Raw genomic sequence first — 18,806 nt, 5'->3', positions numbered from 1 at the left:
CTCCTCCCCCTAGCCTTTCTGTCTCCACTCCTCTCCACCCTAGTTTTTGTCTCTCCCCCCCTCCCCTAGCCTTTCTGTCTCCCCTCCCCTCCCCTCCCCTAGCCACGCTTTTCTCCCCTCCCCTTCCCTAGCCTTACTCTCCTCTCCCTCCCCTAGCCTTTCTGTCTCCCCTCCCCTACTCTTCTGTCTATCCTCCTTCTATCTCCCTCCTCCCCTCCCCTAGCCATGCTTTTCTCCCCTCCCTTCCCTAGCCTTCTTGCTTTTCTCCCCTTCCCTCCCCAGCCTTTCTTTCTCCTCTCCTCTCCCCTAGCCTTGCTCTCCCCTCCCCACCCCTCCCCTAGCCTTGCTTTCTCCCTCCCCTCCCCCCCCTAGCCTTGCTTTCTCCCTCCCTTCCCCTAGCATTGCTTTCTCCCCATCCCCTTCCCTAGCCTTGCTTTCTCCCTCCCCTCATCCTAGCCTTTCTTTCTCCTCTCCCATCCCCTAGCCTTTCTTTCTCCTCTCCCATCCCCTATCCTTTCTTTCTCCTCTCCCCTCCCCCTAGCCTTTCTTTCTCCTCTCCCCTCCCCCTAGCCTTTCTTTCTCTCTCCCCCCCCCCTAGCCTTTCTTTATCCTCTCCCCTTCCCTAGCCTTTCTTTCTCCTCTCCCCTCCCCCTAGCCTTTCTTTCTCCTCTCCCCTCCCCCTATCCTTTCTTTCTCCTCTCCCCTCCCCCTATCCTTTCTTTCTCCTCTCCCCTCCCCCTAGCCTTTCTTTCTCCTCTCCCCTCCCCTAGCCTTTCTTTCTCCTCTCCCCTCCCCCTAGCCTTTCTTTCTCCTCTTCCCTTCCCTAGCCTTTCTTTCTCCTCTCCCCTCCCCCCTAGCCTTTCTTTCTCCTCTCCCTCCCCTAGCCTTTCTTTCTCCTCTCCCCTCCCCTAGCCTTTCTTTCTCCTCTCCCCTCCCTAGCCTTTCTTTCTCTCTCCCCTTCCCTAGCCTTTCTTTCTCCTCTCCCCTCCCCTAGCCTTTCTTTCTCCTCTCCCTCCCCTAGCCTTTCTTCTCTCCTCCCCCCTAGCCTTTCTTTCTCCTCTCCCCCTTCCTATCCTTTCTTTCTCCTCTCCCTCCCCTATCCTTTCTTTCTCCTCTCCTCCCCTAGCCTTTCTTTCTCCTCTCCCCTCCCCTAGCCTTTCTTTCTCCTCTCCCCTTCCCTAGCCTTTTCTTTCTCCTCTCCCTCCCCTAGCCTTTCTTTCTCCTCTCCCCTCCCCCTAGCCTTTCTTTCTCCTCTCCCCTCCCTATCCTTTCTTTCTCCTCTCCCCCTATCCTTTCTTTCTCCTCTCCTCCCCTATCCTTTCTTTCTCCTCTCCCCTCCCCTATCCTTTCTTTCTCCCTCTCTCCCCTATCCTTTCTTTCTCCTCTCCCCTCCCCTAGCCTTTTTTCTCCTCTTCCCTCCCCTAGCCTTTCTCCTCTTCCCTCCCCTAGCCTTTCTCCTCTTCCCTCCCCTAGCCTTTCTTTCTCCTCTTCCCTCCCCTCTTCCCTCCCCCTAGCCTTTCTTTCTCCTCTCCCCTCCTCCTAGCCTTTCTTTCTCCTCCCCCTCCCCTTAGCCTTTCTTTCTCCTCCCCCTCCCCTTAGCCTTTCTTTCTCCTCTTCCCTTCCCCTAGCCTTTCTTTCTCCTCTCCCCTATCCTTTCTTTCTCCTCTCCCCTATCCTTTCTTTCTCCTCTCCCCTATCCTTTCTTTCTCCTCTCCCCTTCCCTAGCCTTTCTTTCTCCTCCCCACTCCCCATAGCCTTTCTTTCTCCTCTTCCCTCCCCCTAGCCTTTCTTTCTCCCCTCCCCTTCCCTAGCGTTTCTTTCTCCTCTCCCCTCCCCCTAGCCTTTCTTTCTCCTCTCCCCTCCCCCTAGCCTTTCTTTCTCCTCTCCCCTCCCCTAGCCTTTTTTTCTCCTCTCCCGTTCCCTAGCCTTTCTTTCTCCTATTCCCTCCCCCTAGCCTTTCTTTCTCCTCTTCCCTCCCCCTAGCCTTTCTTTCTCCCCTCCCCTAGCCTATCTCCCATCCTCTCCCCTCCCCCTAGCCTATCTCCCATCCTCTCCCCTAGCCTTTCTCCCCTCCCCTCTCCTAGCCTTTCTCCTCTCTCCTAGCCTCTCTCTCCTCTCCTAGCCTTTCTCCCCTCTCCTAAACTTTCTCCCCTCCCCTCCCCTTAGCCTCCCTTTTCTCCATTCACCTCCCCTAGCCTGCCTTTCTCCTCCCCTCCTCGTAGCCTTTCTCCTCTCCCCTCCCCCTAGCCTTTCTTTCTTCTCTCCCCTCCCCCTAGCCTTTCTTTCTCCTCTCCCCCCTCCTAGCCTTTCTTTCTCCTCTCCCCTCCTCTAGCCTTTCTTTCTCCTCTCCCCTCCTCTAGCCTTTCTTTCTCCTCTCCCCTCCCCTAGCCTTTCTTTCTCCTCTCCCTCCCTAGCCTTTCTTTCTCCTCTCCCCTCCCCAGCCTTTCTTTCTCCTCTCCCCTCCCTTAGCCTTTCTTTCTCCTCTCCCCTTCCCCTAGCCTTTCTTTCTCCTCTCCCCTTCCCCTAGCCTTTCTTTCTCCTCTCCCCTCCCCTAGCCTTTCTTTCTCCTCTCCCTTCCCTAGCCTTTCTTTCTCCTCTCCTCCCCTAGCCTTTCTTTCTCATTCCCTCCCCTAGCCTTTCTTTCCTATCCCCCCTCCCCCTAGCCTTTCTTTCTCTCCCTCCCCTAGCATATCTCCCATCCTCTCCCCTCCCCCTAGCCTATCTCCCATCCTCTCCCCTAGCCTTTCTCCCCTCCCCTCTCCTAGCCTTTCTCCTCTCTCCTAGCCTCTCTCTCTCTTCTCCTAGCCTTTCTCCCCTCTCCTCCCCTTTCTCCCCTCTCCTAACCTTTCTCCCCTACCCTCCCCTTAGCCTCCCTTTTCTCCATTCACCTCCCCTAGCCTGCCTTTCTCCTTCTCCCCTCCCCGTAGCCTTTCTCCTTCTCCCCTCCCCCTAGCCTTTCTCCTCTCCCCTCCCCTAGCCTTTCTCCTCTCCCTCCCCTAGCCTTTTTTTCTCCTCTCACCTCCCCTAGCCTTTCTTTCTCCTCTCCCCTCCCCTAGCCTTTCTTTTTCCTCTCCCCTTCCCCTACCCTTTCTTTCTCCTCTCCCCTTCCCCTAGCCTTTCTTTTTTACTTTCCCCTCCCCTAGCCTTTCTTTTTTTACTTTCCCCTCCCCTAGCCTTTCTTTTTACTTTCCCTCCCCTAGCCTTTCTCCTCCCCTCCCTTAGCCTATCTCCCATCCCCTCCCCTAGCCTTTCTTTCTCTCCTCCCTTCCCCTAGCCTTTCTTTCTTTCTCCTCTCCCTCCCCTAGCCTTTCTTTCTCCCCTCCCCTCCCCTAGCCTTTCTTTCTCCCCTTCCCTCCCCTAGCCTTTCTCCCCTCCCCTCCCTTAGCCTTCCTTTTCTCCTCTCTCCCTTAGCCTTTCTCCCTTCCCCTCCCCTCCCCTCCCCTCGTCCGTGCATCGCAGTTATGAATCCATTGACTCGCCTTAAGCGGGAGGAGGGAATGCGTTTGTAGATCATTTATGGCCGTAATTTGTCTTAAACGTGTTGTGGGAGAAACGACAGAGGCGAACTCGTTCGGGCAAATGCGTCCCAGGCACGCGATTTCCATGTAGTCGTCCCTTTGATATGGATTAAAGTCCATTGTGATATACTGTAGATTGATTTAAGTCCCTCCCCCTCCCCCCTCCTCCCCCTCCTCCTTATGATATAGATTGAATCGTGTTATGAGTCGGACTTGAAGTCCCCGTTTATGGCGTTCGGGTTAAGGCTTTTTACGACGCGGTTTGAATTGGGCCTTGTTAGATTAATTCCGCGGTTAGTGGTTTGATGACGAAGGGGTTGGGGTTTGGGGTTTGGGGCGGTTGGGTTAGGGTTGGGAGTGGTTGAATTTATTTCTCCGATACATGAAGAATCTGCATGCACTGTACATTATACATTATACGTTGTCATATGTGAAAATGCTTGATATACAATAATTTGTAGTTTCATTGAAGATACGTAAAAATAGTGGAGGGTATTAAGTCAGTCTTTACATCCAGTAGCGAAATTAAAAAGTACTGCCCTGCATTAGAACGTAAGCTTCGCTACCATGAATAAAGTATTGAGAAATCTCATATCCAGAAAAAAACTAAGGAATCGAATTTATCACCTAAAAATAATAAAAACAATAAAGGCAGAGAAATGATCAAATATTAAAGTTTGGAAGTAATCTGCACTTCACAGATTCATAATTTTAGTATATATAACCTGCAGTTACATTTGGCCGAGAAATGTCATATAGAATAACAGTGTTATTAATGAAAAATCTAAATACACGAAAATTCCCAACCCAGTGACTTACCTTGGGTAGTTTGGACATTAATAAAAAAGTAAAAAAGGCGCTGAAGTTTCTTCGGCTCAGTCAAGTTTTCTGTACAGCCGCTACGGCGTATAATCAGGGCCACCGAAAACAGATCTATCTTTCGGTGGTCTCGGTATAATGCGGTATGAGCAGTGGCCCATGAAACTTTAACCAAGGCCCGGTGGTGGCCTATCCTGTAGTGTTGCCAGAAGCACAATTATGGCTGACTTTAACCTTAAATAAAAGAAAAACTACTGAGGCTAGAGGGCTGTAATTTGGTATGTGGTATGTTTGATGATTGGAGGGTGGTTGATCAACATACCAATTTGCAGTCCTCTAGACGAAGCCAGCACGGTAGTTTTCTTTTACAGAAAACCAAAAGTGTGTAATACGAAAAATTAGTTTAAAATTCAGGAGTATTTTACACGTTGTGGGTATATGAATGAAAAGCCATTTGTTTTAAAATTTTATAGTTTTTCATTTGAAAACTACTTGATGCACATGTAGTCTCCCTAAAACATAGATGAAAACCTGTCACACAGCATTAGCAGAATAATTAATTCAACAATTCATTCGAATTATGGTTAAATAAGTAAACAGTCGAATTAAAATCCTAATTTTTATGGACGTTAACCAATAAGATACATAAGTTAATTGATTTTCTTGCAAATGTTTGCGCCATCTTTGTACAACTGTTGACGGGTGAACGTGAACTGTACTCTCTCAGCGTGTTAAAAAAAATGAAAACGCTTCTACATTACACGCAAGTAGTCTCTATCTGAAAGTGTATTGTTTGTAAAAATTACAGTCGAGTATTTATGTATGAAACAAATTGGGAAATAGAGGAACACAGAAGGATAAGTGACAGACGAAGGAATGAAAGAAAGGAGAGTAAGATTTGGTAATCTTTTAATTTTTTCCATGAATGGTTTTCAGATTAAAAGAACGTTCATTTTCCTAAAAGAACGTTCATTGACCTAAAAGAACGTTTGTGTACCTAAAAGAATGTTTAAAAGAACGTTCGATCACCTAAAAGAAAGTTTGTGTACCTAAAAGAATGTTTAAAAGAACGTTCGTTGACCTAAAAGAATGTTTGTGTACCTAAAAGAACGTTCGTTTTCCTAAAAGAACGTTCGTTTTCCTAAAAGAACGTTCGTTTTCCTAAAAGAACGTTCGTTTTCCTAAAAGAACGTTCGTTTTCCTAAAAGAATGTTTGTTTACCTTTTGAAGAACGTCTCGTTGTCTTTGTATTGGCAGCACTGAATTGAAATAAAACACACACACACACAAACACACACACACGGTGGTTTCACGCGTCCTGTCCTGTCTGCTGGCCGACCATAAATTAAATCGGGAATAGCAGTGGCGTTTTGAAATATCGCCCGTGTAAATACACAGCCATGGTTTCAAATGCATCGGGCAAAGCATGTTTATTGGTTGTAAGCGCAGGCGCTTGCAAGCCTTTACGATGGCTTAAACATATATGCTACTTATTACGAATTGCAATTTTTCCCGAAGGGCTGCATGCAAGATTCTCTTTGGCCTTTTTTTTTTTTATTTGGGGGGGGGGGTGGAGCAGAAGGGGCGGGGTGTAGGTTAGTGAGCGCTCCTTCCTCTTATAGCGTAATACTTCTTCAGTTTATTACGCAATCTAGCGCAAATGCTTGCTTTATGACTTGTGTGTTTTCGGGGGACGTTTGTTCTTGAATGACAAGTGCTTAAATGGTAGGGTGGTTGTGGGGGGAATGCATTGAAAATACAAGGTAGGGTCGTTGGGTTTTATCTGGTAATGTTATTTTCTCTCTCTCTCAAAAAAAAAAAAAAAACCACACACAAAAAGTTTTCAAATACAATTTTCTCTCTCTCTCTCTCTCTCTCTCTCTCTCTCTCTCTCTCTCTCAAAAAAAGAAAAAACCCTACGCACTCAGAGTTTTCAAATGCAGTTTATCTCTCTCTCTCTCTCTCTCTCTCTCTCTCTCTCTCTCTCTCTCTCTCTCAAAAAAAAAAAAAAAAAAAAAACCTACACATTCAAATCTTTTTCATAACATTCAAATCTTTTTCATATACAGTCTCTCTCTCTCTCTCTCTCTCTCTCTCTCTCTCTCTCTCTCTCTCTCTCTCTCGTAGATTTACCTTTCCTCATGTGATTGTTATAATGGAGATTGATATAATATTTCAAATGGCCCATTTATCGTTGACAGTATTCCGTGAAGAGTTTTGGAAGTGAAAGAAAGCCGTTCATATTTTAAGAGGATGAACACCGTAGGTGGTTAGTGCTGTCAGTGCACCTCACGCGAAGCACTGTAGGCATTACTTAATAAGATTCTTTGCAGCGTCCCTTCGGCCCCTACCTGCAACACACTTTCATTCCTTTTACTCTCCTTCCGTTCATAATCTCTTTCTTTCATCTTGCTATCCACTTTCTCCTAACATCTGTTTCATAGTGCAACTGCGAGGATTTACTCTTGTTACACCTTTGTGGCCTTGTTATTGTTAAATTTCCCTTTCAGCGCTGAATGACCTCATAGGTGCCAGCGCTTGACCACTGGACTATATACCATTCCATTCATCAGTATGAAGTCTCGTTCTTCGAACCGGCACGAGTTCCGGTGGATCTTACAAAATCGTGATTTTTTGATGAAAATTAAAATATGTAAATTATCTTTGAGGCATTACGAACTGTCACCTCCACCAGAGAGATACGCGGGACTTATATAGTGTTGTAGATGAAACCTTATGATGAATTAAGTCTCTAGTGCTAGCAGTAGGCGAGACCTCCGAGGGTAAAGAGAGAGATAAGACGACATTAAATCAAACTCGATGAAACCTCTGTGTTGGAGAATGGTAGATAGCGTAGCCATACTGTATATGTTTATATGGTAATACTGTTCATATTAGGAAAGCTCGGTAACAAAGGGCGGTATAAATGAGGCCTGTTGTCGTAAGTATCAGTAGATAAGACCAAATGTGAGACCTACAGGGAATATTTGAGACCTACAGGGAAAGCTTAATATATATTGCAATTTTCAAAGACCCCATCTCACCCTTGCCAGTCATTATTATGGTGGTATTGAACAAGATTATAACTTTTGCAACTCGAAAACTTTTTTTGAGGAAGAATGGCTTCACTCCAAATTTAAATGAAGAGTAGCCAATTATCCTTATTACACCCATTCACCCCCTTTTTTTTTTACCCATGGGCCGGAGGGTAGGTTGGGAGGGTGGAGGTGGGTTTGGTTGCCAACTGCAAAATTTCATCAAGAAAATTTCCCAAAAGTCTGGCATTGGGGAGCTTCAGTCTTTGATGGAGTTAGTGGAACAAAGGGAAGGAGGGGGGAGAGGGAGAGGAAGAAGGAGGAGGATAGAGAGGGAAAGAGGAAGGAGGAGGAGGGAGAGGGAAAGAGGAAGGAAGGAAGGAGGAGGAGGAGGAGAAAGAAAGAAAGAAAGAAAGAAAGAAAGAAAGAAAGAAAGAAAGAAAGAAAGAAAGAAATAGAGGAGGAGGAGGAGGAGGCTGAGAGGGAGAGGAAGGTGGGAAGGAGAAAAAGAGAGAGAGAGGAGGAGGAGGAAGGGAGAAGGGAGGAAGGAAGGGGGGGGAGAGAGGAAGAAGTAGGAGGAGAAAGAGAGGAGGAGGAGGAGGAGGAGGAGGAGGAGGAGACAGAAATGACTGGGATCTGGCAAGAGCGATGTTGGCGAAGACCAGGAATTGGGATGACCCTGTGGTAGAGAATGTTTGAGAGATCCCTCGTGGGAACCTCCGGGTTTTTACACTTAATATGCATAGGCATTTACTTTACACACGAAGATAGATAACAGGGTAGTTCACGTGCGAAATGTTGCATAAGGTATTTTGTGGCTATAGTGAAGTGAAAATTATATATATATATATATATATATATATATATATATATATATATATATATATATATATATATATATATATATGTATGTATGTACATAATTATTATATATGGTTTTAAAGCATCATGGTTTTCTTATTCTAGGCGGTGAAATAATTTCCATGTGAAAGTAAGTAAACTTGTTTTATCGAGGACGTGAATCTCATGCCGTATCAGTTTTGTAATGGAAAAAAAATAGCCACCAGTTGTTCGAAGGACTTTTATTTTGATTGCAGTAGATATTTAGTAAAGCAAATAGTTAGGTCGCGTCACTGTTTTCGTTGCGGGTTTTAATTTTAAAATTCATCTGGGTCGTATTTACGTCAATTTTTGCATCAAGCCTTGTACTAGTAGGCCTTCTTAAAAGTTACCATGTATCCTTTCAGATAAAAAAAATAAAAATGACGAAACATTGTGAAAATAAGGGAGGATGTTCTGTGGAGTGAGTGTACAGCCGAGCATTGAATTTCGAAACACCCCCGCCCCCCCACACACACCACACACACCAACAACAAAAATCGTCTTAGCGTAGACTTTCTATGCATTTTGATAATTTACTTGAGTTTTTAGTGATTTACTTATTAATTTGTTTTTCTGATGACTGATCTCGTCTTTTTGTATTTCCCTTTACCTTCTGTTCTTCTTTCTAATGAGCACCATATATTCTTTGGAAGCTTGAATTTCAAGTCAGTGGCCCCTTTGGTGGGCTTGCTCCATTTGAATAGGCTTCATCTTCTGAATAATAATAACAACGTTGATGAGTAAGCTAGCCATGATGACGAGTTCGCCAGGCTTTGAAACATTCAGTTTTTGATTCTTTCACTTTCTGGAACTTAGAAACCTTTAAATTTTGTCCATGTAAGTAAATACTAATTGTTAGAACGTATTGTAGCTAGTTTTGTTAAAATTATTATTCAGGAAATGAACCCTTTTCATATGGAACAAGCCCACCAAAGGGGCCATTGACTTGAAATTCAAGCTTCCAAAGAATATTATGGTGTTCATTAGGAAGTAAGAGAAGGTAAAGGGAAGTAGAGAAAGAAGAGATCTCACTTATTAAAAAATAAAAAAATTAATAAATAAAAATGTATTAAAATGCAATGAGAATAATATTAAGGTAGCAATGCATTGCCCCACAGCTTAGAAATTATTCCTTGTAATCAGCTTGCGAGCCTTCCAAAAACTTTTCCTGGTCCGCCATGGAAAGTATCGATAAATCTCTCTCCGCATTGTCATCCCCAGCAAGTTGCAAACCGGATTTTCTTTATGCAACCAGACTCCGCGAGTTTTTTTTTTTCCCCTTTTGTGTTCTGTCGGAAGTATCTTTGGCATCAAAGGAATGTGTGCGCCTCTTCCCTCCGCTTCCTCCTGCTTGTGATATTATCCTTCTTTTTCTTTTCTTACCCCTCCTCGTTTCTTCTTCTTCTTCTTCTTCTTCTTCTTCTTCTTCTTCTTCTTCTTCTTCTTCTTCGCCCCCTCCTCCTCCTCCTTCTTCTTCCTCTTCTCATCGCATCTTGTTATTTCTTCTATATATAATCCCGTGCGCACTCTTGAGCTCCTTTTTTATTGCTTTTTTCTGATATATTTTAAAGAACAGGATTTTTAGGAACCTTGCTTGAACGCTTGTGCACTCCTTAATCCTTTTCTTCTCGCCCAGCTACCCCAGGAGATTTCCTTCCCTCCCCCAGGAGATTTCCTTCCCTCCCCCAGGAGATTTCCTTCCCTCCCCCAGGAGATTTCCTTCCCTCCCCCAAGAGATTTCCTTCTCTCCCCCAGGAGATTTTCTTCTCTCCCCCAGGAGATTTTCTTCTCTCCCCCAGCAGATTTTCTTCTCTCCCCCATGAGATTTCCTTCTCTCCCCCATGAGATTTCCCTTCCTCACTCCCCCAGGAGATTTCCCTTCCTCCCTCCCCAGGTGATTTCCCTCCTTTCCTCCACTCCGGGAGGAGATTGCCTTCCTTTCCTCCACCCCGGGAGATTTCCTTCCTTCCCTCCCTCCTCTGGGGAGGAGATTTCCTTCCCTCCCTCCTCTGGGGAGGAGATTTCCTTCCTTTCCTCCACCCCGGGAGGAGATTTCCTTCCTTTCCTCCACCCCGGGAGGAGATTTCCTTCCCTCCCTCCCTCGGGAGTAGATTTCCTTCCCTCCCTTCCCCGGGAGGAGATTTCCTTCCCTCCCTCCCCCGGGAGGAGATTTCCTTCCTTCCTCCCCGGGAGGAGATTTCCTTCCTTCCTCCCCGGGAGGAGATTTCCTTCCTTCCTCCCCCAGGAGGAGATTTCCCTTCCCTTCCTCCCCGGGAGGAGATTTCCTTCCCTTCCTCCCCGGGAGAGATTTCCTTCCCTTCCTCCCCCGGGAGGAGATTTCCTTCCCTCCCTCCTCTGGGAGGAGATTTTCTTCCTTCCCTCCCTCCTCCGGGAGGAGATTTTCTTCCTTCCCTCCCTCCTCTGGGGAGGAGATTTCCTTCCCTCCCTCCTCTGGGGAGGAGATTTCCTTCCTTTCCTCCACCCCGGGAGGAGATTTCCTTCCTTTCCTCCACCCGGGAGGAGATTTCCTTCCCTCCTTCCCGGGAGTAGATTTCCTTCCTCCCCCCCGGGAGGAGATTTCCTTCCCTCCCTCCCCCGGGAGGAGATTTCCTTCCCTTCCTCCCCCGGGAGGAGATTTCCTTCCCTTCCTCCCCCGGGAGGAGATTTCCTTCCCTTCCTCCCCCGGGAGGAGATTTCCTTCCCTTCCTCCCCCGGGAGGAGATTTCCTTCCTTCCTCCCCGGGAGGAGATTTCCTTCCTTCCTCCCCGGGAGGAGATTTCCTTCCCTTCCTCCCCGGGAGGAGATTTCCTTCCTCCTCCCCGGGAGGAGATTTCCTTCCCTTCCTCCCCCGTGAGGAGATTTCCTTCCCTCCCTCCCCCGGGAGGAGATTTCCTTCCCTCCCTCCCCCGGGAGGAGATTTCCTTCCCTCCCTCCCCCGGGAGTAGATTTCCTTCCCTCCCTCCCCCGGGAGTAGATTTCCTTCCCTCCCTCCCCCGGGAGGAGATTTCCTTCCCTCCCTCCTCCGGGAGGAGATTTTCTTCCTTTTCTCCACCCTGGGAGGACATTCCCTTCCCTCCCTCCCCCGGGAGGAGATTTCCTTCCCTCCCTCACCCAGGGAGGAGATTCCCTTCCCTCCCTCCCCCAGGGAGGAGATTCCCTTCCCTCCCTCCCCCAGGGAGGAGATTCCCTTCCCTCCCTCCCCCAGGGAGGAGATTCCCTTCCCTCCCTCCCCCAGGGAGGAGATTCCCTTCCTTTCCTCCACCCTGGGAGGAGATTTCCTTCCCTCCTTCCTCCGGGGAGGAGATGTCCTTCCTTTCCTCCACCCCAGGTGGAGATTTCCTTCCTTTCCTCCACCCTGGGAGGAGATTTCCTTCCTTTCCTCCACCCTGGGAGGAGATTCTCTTCCCTCCCTCCCCCGGGAGGAGATATCCTTCCCTCTCCCCTTCCCCCCGGCCAGCCAGCCAGCCAGCCAGCCACCACTCCTTTCCTTTGAAATGAAGTAACTCGGCCTTTTGGCTTGAATGGGGTTGTCATTCCCTTCTTTTCAAGATTTTGATGGATGACCTTTTATTTAGCCCGGGCCCTGGCTAATATTTTGCAGGTTTGTCGGGTTTCCCCGCTCGCTGGGTCAAAGGCTTGGGTTTCCTGGCTTAGAGGTAATTGCGCTCTCTCTCTCTCTCTCTCTCTCTCTCTCTCTCTCTCTCTCTCTCTCTCTCTCTCTCTCTCTCTCTCTCTCTCTCTCTCATCTCAGCCTTTGAAACAAATATTTAGCGTCTCTCTGCAACTTGATATCACTGTTATTCTTCCTTTATGATACATAATCCTCGTATAATTGAAGTATTTATCCTTATTTATTATTAGCTAAGAGCTTTCTGTCACACATTACTGAATCTGGTAGCTTGTATTTTTCATGGTGAGTAGTGAACACTTTATTTGCGTAATTCAGTTAGTTACCGATATATTATGATGTCCTTTCAGTCAGCCGTCACCTTTTAATGACATTTTTAATAACCTTTCCTGTTATGACGTTTCCCTTCATATGTTTGGTAATTGAAAAAGAGAATGAATCGAATTTAAGTACACCATTCTAATTCCGATCCACATCTCTGCCATCTTGGAGGAGCCGTAAGAAATAATTGTGGATAAGGCTAATAAATTCACAGTATCGTGATAAGCTTTTATGTAATAAGAATCCACAGTTACATAGTAAGTTTTGTGGAAGAGATAAAAACAAACTAACTCTGAGTTTACGTAAACACTCAGGAGGAACACTGCCTAGGTGTTCGAAGAAAGTCTGTTTCCTCTTTTGCATATTAATAAATACAATTTACTATAAAATTGTGGATTTTTATTACATAACAGCCTATCTGGATTTTGTGAATTTCTCAGTATTATCTACAGTTATTTCTTATCCTCTTCCAAGATGGCAGAGACGTGGATTAGGATATTTAAACTGGTGTACTAATCTCTCGTTTCATTCTCTTTTCGCAGGTGAAAATACCATACCCGGAAAAGTTATCAATAGGTGACACCTGACTGAAAGGACATCATAATATATCTGGAACTATCTGAATTATACAAACTACTAATCATGATAAATACAAGCTACCAGATTACACTGTAGATAATCTCGGCAAATGCCTGGGGTAAACTGACAATCAGTCTTAACGCAGTGTTGAACTTCAGTCGTGGTCGGTCTTGTGGACAAATGAAAATCGTGGATTTTGCCGCCATTCCTGCTTATTTTATCCGTCGATGAAATCATTTCCCCTGTCTGGAACCAGGCTTCGTTCGTGCCGGCTCGTCATTGTACGAGAACGAAAACGCGAGCGTAAAGAATGGAAATTGGCGGGTGAATGAGCCAATTAGGAAATCAGCGGGCGAAACGGAGACATTTTTCCTTCCGTAGACTTGATATAATTGATGTGATTAAAAAATTGCTGTAACAAGCGAGTGCATATTGGATCTCTCTCTCTCTCTCTCTCTCTCTCTCTCTCTCTCTCTCTCTCTCTCTCTCTCTGATTACGCTCATGCGTCTTGGTTTTATTTGAGATTCTGATCAGTTTTGTCCGAACTAGCTTTTCGTAATTTCATTTTTTTTTTTTTTGCCTTGTTTTCTTTTAGTTTTCTGTAAAAGAAAACTATTGTGCCGGCTTCGACTGTCCGTCCGCACTTTTTCCTGCGCGCGCTTTTTCTGTCCGCCCTTAAATCTTAACAAAAAAAAACTACTGAGGCTAGAGGGCTGCAAAATGGTATGTTGATCATCCACCCTCCAATCATCAAACATATCAAATTGCAGCCCGCTAGCCTCAGTAGTTTTATTTTACTTAAGGTTAAAGTTAGCCATAATCGTGCTTCTGGCAGCAATATAGGATAGGCCACACCACCGGACCGTGGTTAAAGTTTCATGGGCCGCGGCTCATACAGCATTATACCGAGACCACCGAAAGATCGATCTATTTTCGGTGGCCCTGATTATACGCTACATGTAGCGGCTGTACAGAAAACTTCAAGTGCGCCGAAGAAACTTGGCCGCATTTTTTACTTGTAAAAATGTTCGCTTCAGTACACTTTATGCCAGTTTATAATATTGCAGTTATATATGCACAGGTCCCAGCGCTTGGCCTTTGGCCTAAATTCTATATTATATGTATCTGTTAAAAAATTCCTGCTAAAATAAAAACTTTTATTTCAGGCAATCGCAATCACAGGTCATCTCTAGAAAGATGGGTAATAAATTTATAACTGGAAAATGGCGTTTAATTTAGCTATCAAAATGTAATGTTTTTGTTTTTTCCCCTTTCCAGGTAAGAGAGAGACTTGGGAACACCAAGGACCAGGAAAAAAAAGTGAGTAGAAAATTTTGGTGATGTTTTCTCCTCTGGCTTTCGTGTAAGTCTTCGTTGTAGTGGGTCACCGTTTTCATCGATTATCAGTTATTGAAATTTGTGCGGTGACTTGTTCTGGTGACTGGCTTGAAATTCATTTTCAGCGTTAGTTTTCTTCTCAAATTTTCTCTGCACGTGGTGGATTCAACGACTGGTGTGATTTTAACTACAGTTTGATGACGAGCATAGTATGTTGGTGTGATTGACGCAGTTGTAACTGTTGTCACGAATATGGTGGTTTGTTTCTCCACTTCTGTGACTTTTGCTTGCACGAAATCGAACGTTTGTTGGTGTGGTTTGACGCAAGTGACCTTTGCAGGCACGAATTCGAACGGTGTTTATGTAGCATTCGAACGTTGTTTGTGTAGAATTCGAACGTTGTTCGTGTAGAATTCGAACGTTGTTTAGAATACGAACGTTGTTCGTGTAGAATTCGAACGTTTTTTGGGTAGAATTCGAACGTTGTTTGGGTAGAATTCGAACGTTGCTCGTGTAGAATTCGAACGTTGTTTGTGTAATTTTATGGCTGTACCCAGTCGGACTTTTGCAGTCAGAATTTACAACAGTGGCTGATGATGATTTACACGACAGTGATTTTTGCAGTCACGAATTAGAGCATTGCTTGGTGTTTTTTTTTTTTTTTTTTTTTTTTTTTGTTCACGAATATGCGTTTCTAGCCGTTTCTGTCGCTGGTTTTTCAAGCAGTGGAGTCGTGTTTGATGATGGAATCGAACTCCAGACTCTCAAATGAAAGACAAGGGGAATACTAACTGACCCACCTCCTTTGGAGGTTAGTGCCGTCAGTGCTCGTGCACTGTACGCATTACTTAAGGTTCTTTGCAGCGTCCCTTCGGCCTCTAGCTGCAGCCCCTTTCATTCCTTTTACTGTACCTCCATTCTTTCCTCAACCCTCTCCTAACAGTTATTTCATAGTGCAACTGTGAGGTTTTCCTCCTGGTAAAGCCTTTTAAAACTCTCAATTCTGTTTCCGTTTCAGCGCTGAATGGCCTCATAGGTCCCATCGCTTGGCCTTCGGCGTAAATTGTATATTGTATTTGGTGAAACGTGAAAGCTCGGTGGAGTTAATATTCCCATGCTCACAACATTAATAAAACCAGATTGCTGTAGAGCGCTTTCATAAACATTACCTAATGCCCAGTATTCCACTGGTGACATAACACTATCAGTTATATAATCGATCTGAATGTAATTTATATTTCGGGCGGTCCGCTTTGCTTCCATTTAAAATTACATTTAGAATTACACCGTAAAGTAATTATCTGGTGACCACTTTTGTCAAATGTGTTGCTGATGTTGTTTTACTGGTAAAATGATTACGTATGCAAAGATGTTTTACCAGATTTTTTTTAAAAATACTGATGATGCCCCATTTTGTAATTGATAGCACATTTGTCTGGCTAGAATTGCCACTCGTTAATTTGTAATTGATAGCGTGCCATTAGTGCTTCTGATGACACCCATAAATAGAGAATGCCAGCGGGTGGGGGAGGTTTTAGTGATGTCAGAGCATATCAATATTTAATTTTTTATTTTTTATTTTAATTTTTTTGTTTTCATTTTTTATTGAGTTATGCATTTATATTTATTTTTGTAGTGTGCGATGTGCTTGTTTCATTACTTTACATGGCGCGTTGTCATTTATTGAATATGTTCAAGTAAGAAATAGACCTTTTCAAGTCGTAAAGAGAAATTTTGGAACTACCAGATTCTGGAATTACAAAATTCCGGAACTACAAAATTCTGGAACTACAAGATTCTGGAGCTATAAAAATGTGGAAACTACAAGGTTCTGGAACTGCGAACTACACAATTCTGGAAACTAAGAGTTTCGGACTACGAGGTTCTGGAACTACAAGGTTCTAGGGATTCTGAAACTACAAGGTTCTGGAACTACAAGGTTCTGGAACTACAAGGTTCTGGAACTGCACGGTTCTGGAGCTGCAAAATTCTGGAGCTACAAAATTCCGAAACTACAAAATTCCGAAACTACAAAATTCCGAAACTACAAAATTGGAAGTCATTGTCATTTGCATGTGGTGATGGGGATCTTCCATAATAGGCTTCATGCATAATTGTTTAATTAGTAATATAGAGGTGTATACGGGCATTTATGCAATTAATTTTAGTAAAAATACCTTTGATTATCTGTTGTACAGTATCATGATGAGGAGTGGCGGGCTACCTGTTTTTTTTGTAACGATTAGTTAATACTTGATTTATTTTTAACGTTCTCTCTCTCTCTCTCTCTCTCTCTCTCTCTCTCTCTCTCTCTCTCTCTCTCTCTCTCTCTCTCAGTAAGTTCGTCCATACGTATGATTTCCGAGCTAAGAGAAAGCAAAGTTCAATAGAGTGACCCCTTAGTGACTCACGCGGTGCACTGTAGGCATTACCTAAGGTTCTTTGCAGCGTCCCTTCGGCCTCAGGCTGCAACCCCGTTCATTTCTTTTACTGTACCTCCGTTCATATTACCTCTCTTCCATCTAACTTTCCACCTTCTCCTAACAACAGTTGTTTCATAGTGCAACTGCGAGATTTTCCTCCAGTTACATCTTAAAAATCTCCTTTACTCTGTTTTCCTTTCAGCGCTGAATGACCTCACAGGCCGCAGCGCATGGCCTTTGGGCCTAAATTTCATATTCCATTCGGTCGAGCGAGCATTGATAGTGTATACACCACGCACAGGCTGCTTCATGAAAAATGGGGAGGGAAGATGGCTGCCGTATTGCGATATTTTCCGGATGAATACTGTTAACAGGGCAGCTCATGATAATTCATTGCAGTTATGTCAATGAATAACTAGGGAAATGTAACCCAGTACTTATCTGCTTTTTTTTAATAACTGATCTCCTGTTTTTGTATGTTCCTTTACCGTCTGTTACTTTCGAATGAACGCCATATGCTTTGGAAGCTTGAATTTCTAGTTAGCGGCCCCTGAATAATAATAATTAATATTAATATTTATGATGATGATTAATATTAATGATATTATTATTATTATTATTATTATTATTATTATTATTATTATTATTATTATTATTAATGTAATGAATGACGGATGATGAATAATATTGATGATGATGATGATGATGATGATGATGATGATGATGATGATTATATATTATTATTATTTATGTAATGAAAGACGGGCCTTTTAAAGCAAATCTTGATTGTAATCTGAGATTGGCAAAAGTTATAAGCTGAAAATAAAAAAAAATTGAATTTATTTATGGAATTTAAATTTTTCTGTAACAAAAAGCACCAAAATGGCTCTGTTGTTGCATTGCGTGGAATTTTACTATAATTTTATAATAAATCTATTGATGTATCGACTGGCCAAATTAATCGTACGGGTGGCTAATCTTTTTTGCAATTTATTCAAGTGTTTAGATATTTTATCTATATATATTTTGTGCCATTAAAGCATTTGGCGTAACTTCTCCTTTCCTTTAGTACTTTGAGAGGAAGGCTTTGTTATAACTTCTTTTTTCTTTTCTTTTTTTCCAAAGGAGAGTGAAAACCTTTGAAGATTAGAGCGCGAGAGATGGAAATTATTTCTTCTCTTGGCAGCTTTGTGGGCGTTTATTTGGTCTGGTTGTTTTTGTAGTGTCAGGTTCTCCTATTTTTTTTTTCTTTAAATTTTTCGTTCGTATTAATAGCTTTCTCTGGGAGAGCGATGGGAGAGTTGCGACATAGAAATGAACAGTATGTTGCTGTTGGAAAGAGTGTAATGATATACATATATTTCTCTCTCTCTCTCTCTCTCTCTCTCTCTCTCTCTCTCTCTCTCTCTCTCTCTCTCTCTCTCAGTGTGTTGCTATTGGAAAGAGAGTAATGATATACATATCTCTCTCTCTCTCTCTCTCTCTCTCTCTCTCTCTCTCTCTCTCTCTCTCTCTCTCTCTCTCTCTCTCACCAACGGTGTGTTGCTGTTGGAAAGAGGGTAATGATATACGTATATTTCTCTCTCTCTCTCTCTCTCTCTCTCTCACCAACGGTGTGTTGCTGTTGGAAAGAGGGTAATGATATACGTATATTTCTGTCTCTCTCTCTCTCTCTCTCTCTCTCTCTCTCTCTCTCTCTCTCTCTCTCAATGTGTTGCTGTTGGAAAGAGAGTAATGATATATATGTTTCTCTCTCTCTCTCTCTCTCTCTCTCTCTCTCTCTCTCTCTCTCTCTCTCTCTCTCTCCACGGTGTGTTGCTGTTGGAAAGAGGGTAATGATATACGTATATTTCTCTCTCTCTCTCTCTCTCTCTCTCTCTCTCTCTCTCTCTCTCTCTCTCTCTCTCTCTCTCTCTCTCTCTCTCACCAACGGTGTGTTGCTGTTGGAAAGAGGGTAATGATATACGTATATTTCTCTCTCTCTCTCTCTCTCTCTCTCTCTCTCTCTCTCTCTCTGTGTGTGTGAGGCATTTCGCTTCTGTGGTAGCATCACCTTTAGTGTGGGCCGTAATTGTATCATTTTAGTTTCCACTTCGCTTTCTTCCATATGAAGATTCTAGAAATAAAAGCTTCTCATATGTACAATATCACATTATTGTAAAATGGATGATGGGGTTCCCGTCCATCTTGGTACGGGCTTGACCATTGCTAAGGTTAGTGCCGTCAGTGTACCTCATGCGGTACACTGTAGGCATTGCTTAG

At 44.0% G+C, this 18,806-nt stretch overlaps 1 long non-coding RNA gene across 1 annotated transcript in view; it reads left to right on the top strand.

Moving 5' to 3' along the window:
* The window catches only part of LOC136825768 (uncharacterized), a 95,453-nt gene extending 78,449 nt beyond the window's left edge, over positions 1 to 17,004 (top strand). The window contains exons 3-4 of the long non-coding RNA XR_010849452.1: positions 14,062 to 16,044; positions 16,077 to 17,004. This is a non-coding gene — a long non-coding RNA (uncharacterized lncRNA). The remainder of the gene's footprint in view (positions 1 to 14,061; positions 16,045 to 16,076) is intronic.
* Positions 17,005 to 18,806: the final 1,802 nt, after the last annotated feature.

The sequence above is a fragment of the Macrobrachium rosenbergii genome, chromosome 39, assembly GCF_040412425.1.
Source record: "Macrobrachium rosenbergii isolate ZJJX-2024 chromosome 39, ASM4041242v1, whole genome shotgun sequence".
Classification (NCBI taxonomy): domain Eukaryota; kingdom Metazoa; phylum Arthropoda; class Malacostraca; order Decapoda; family Palaemonidae; genus Macrobrachium; species Macrobrachium rosenbergii.
This window is presented reverse-complemented; position numbering and strand designations above follow the sequence as displayed.